Source organism: Camellia sinensis, chromosome 11 (assembly GCF_055761805.1).
Source record: "Camellia sinensis isolate YWXY chromosome 11, ASM5576180v1, whole genome shotgun sequence".
Lineage (NCBI taxonomy): Eukaryota > Viridiplantae > Streptophyta > Magnoliopsida > Ericales > Theaceae > Camellia > Camellia sinensis.
This window is the reverse complement of record NC_138971.1, coordinates 158,455,332-158,457,672: the sequence shown is the minus strand read 5'-3', so window position 1 is coordinate 158,457,672 and position 2,341 is coordinate 158,455,332.

Below are 2,341 nucleotides of genomic sequence, written 5' to 3'. Positions count from 1 at the left end.
AGTTGAGAGTCAGGGAGGAGGATATTCCGAAGACGGCATTCCGTACGCGGTATGGCCACTATGAGTTTCTAGTGATGCCATTTGGGCTCACCAATGCACCAGCAGTGTTTATGGATTTGATGAACCGAATTTTCCGGGAATTTTTAGATCGTTTTGTAGTCGTCTTCGTGGACGACATCCTTATCTATTCACCTTCTGAGGAGAAGCACAAGGAACACTTGAGAGTGGTGCTTGAGTTTCTTAGAGCCCATAAGCTTTATGCTAAGTTTGAGAAGTATGAGTTCTGGCTAGAGGAGGTCAAGTTCTTAGGCCATGTAGTTTCTGGGGAAGGAGTGTCTGTTGATACATCCAAGACTGAGGCAATGCAAGATTGGGCACAGCCTAAGAGTGTGTTTGAGATCCGCAGTTTTCTGGGGTTAGCTGGGTATTATCGTCGGTTTGTGAAAGATTTCTCCAGATTAGCTTCGCCTTTGACTAGATTGACTCGGAAGGGAGTAAAATTTGTATGGAGTGAGACCTGTGAAAAGTCGTTTCAGGAATTGAAAGTTAGACTGACCACCGCACCAGTATTGATTATTCCAGAGAGAGGATTGGGTTATGCAGTCTATTATGACGCCTCACGAGAGGGTCTGGGTTGTGTGTTGATGCAGGAGGGGAAAGTGGTTGCCTATGGCTCACGTCAGTTGAAAACTCACGAGCAGAATTACCCTACGCATGATCTAGAGTTAGCAGCTGTGATATTTGCCTTGAAGATTTGGAGGCATTATCTTTATGGTGAGAGATTCGAGGTATTCTCGGATCATAAGAGTCTGAAATATTTGTTTACACAGAAAGACTTGAACTTGAGGCAGAGGAGGTGTATGGAGTTCATAGAGGATTATGATTTTGAGTTGTATTATCATCCGGGAAAGGCCAATGTGGTGGCCGATGCCCTTAGCAGGAAACCTGTTGGTGACATAGCTAGTATAGCCATCCGAGAATGGGAGATGTTGGGTGCACTTGGGGAGTTTGATTTACTTCTGGACGAATCCGTTGAGGCTACGACCTTGTTTTCTGTTGTTACACAGCCTACACTTGTGACTCGAGTGTTAGAGGCTCAGAGGGGTGACCTTGAGGTAGAGTCCCTCCGTGAGAAGATTTCCGGTGGGAAGGTTGAGAAGGGTTTGACGGTGTATCCCGATCTGAGTATGAGATACCGAGACCGTCTGTTTGTGCCGGAGTCTTGTCGAGAGGAGGTACTCCGAGAGTTTCATCATTCACGCCTTGCGGTGCATCTGGGAGGCACTAAAATGTATCGGGATTTGGGTCGCCAGTTCTGGTGGCGGGGTATGAAAAGAGAAGTGGCAGCTTTCGTATCTAAGTGCCTTACTTGTCAACAAGTGAAGGCCGAACATCAGAGGCCAGCGGGTTTGTTGCAACCCTTGCCTATTGCCAAGTGGAAGTGGGAACACGTCACTATGGACTTCGTTGTGGGTCTTCCGAGGACTCAGCGGGGTAGTGATGCTATTTGGGTGGTTGTAGACCGGTTGACTAAGTCGGCGCACTTCATTCCTATGCACGTGAGAGATTCGGTAGATCATTGTAGACGCGCCTGTGGGCCTCATGCTACAGTTCGGACTCAATTTGTGTCACGGTTCTTAATCTGAACCAAAGAGTCCAAATCTGGCAAATCGTTTTGAGAAACAGATTTTTGAAAAAGTAATGCCAAACATGGACTGCTTTGCCAGATACAGAGTCGCCACCTAAATATTTTTTATGGGAGAATTTAGGAAACCCTGACTCGGTGCCGAAGGCCACATGTCCGTCATCACCGGAGTTATCTCGGCTCGGGAGCTTGGGTACGATCGGGGAAGGTCAGCTATGAGCACCCCCTTTCGCCCGGTCCGAAGACCGGCCTCTACTAACCGTGATATCTTGTTTTGAAAACGTTATGTGTTCTTATCCCGATTATTAGCCTAGAATTACTATGTTATGCGCGCAAACAAGTATAGACCAAATCGCCTAAATTGGAACAAAACATTTCATGTTTGTTTTGAAAATGGTTTGCTACTCGCAAGTAGGCTAAAATGCAGGTTTTGCCACCCTCAAGTGGGCTTTTAGAGAAGATGATTTTGCCACTATCTAGTGGGCTTAAAATTCACAGTTTTAATGCATTATTCCAATTTAGGTAATTCAACCTCCATCCACAGGCATTCAAGCAGTTATATCACATAAGCAGCTAGCCTCATGGTAATCATACTGTCATGTTAACATTCACACGCATGCGAGATGCTAAAGCATAACCACTTACATTGTACTCCGTGCCAAAACAATAAACTAGTTAGCAAATGTGCGTGTCCTA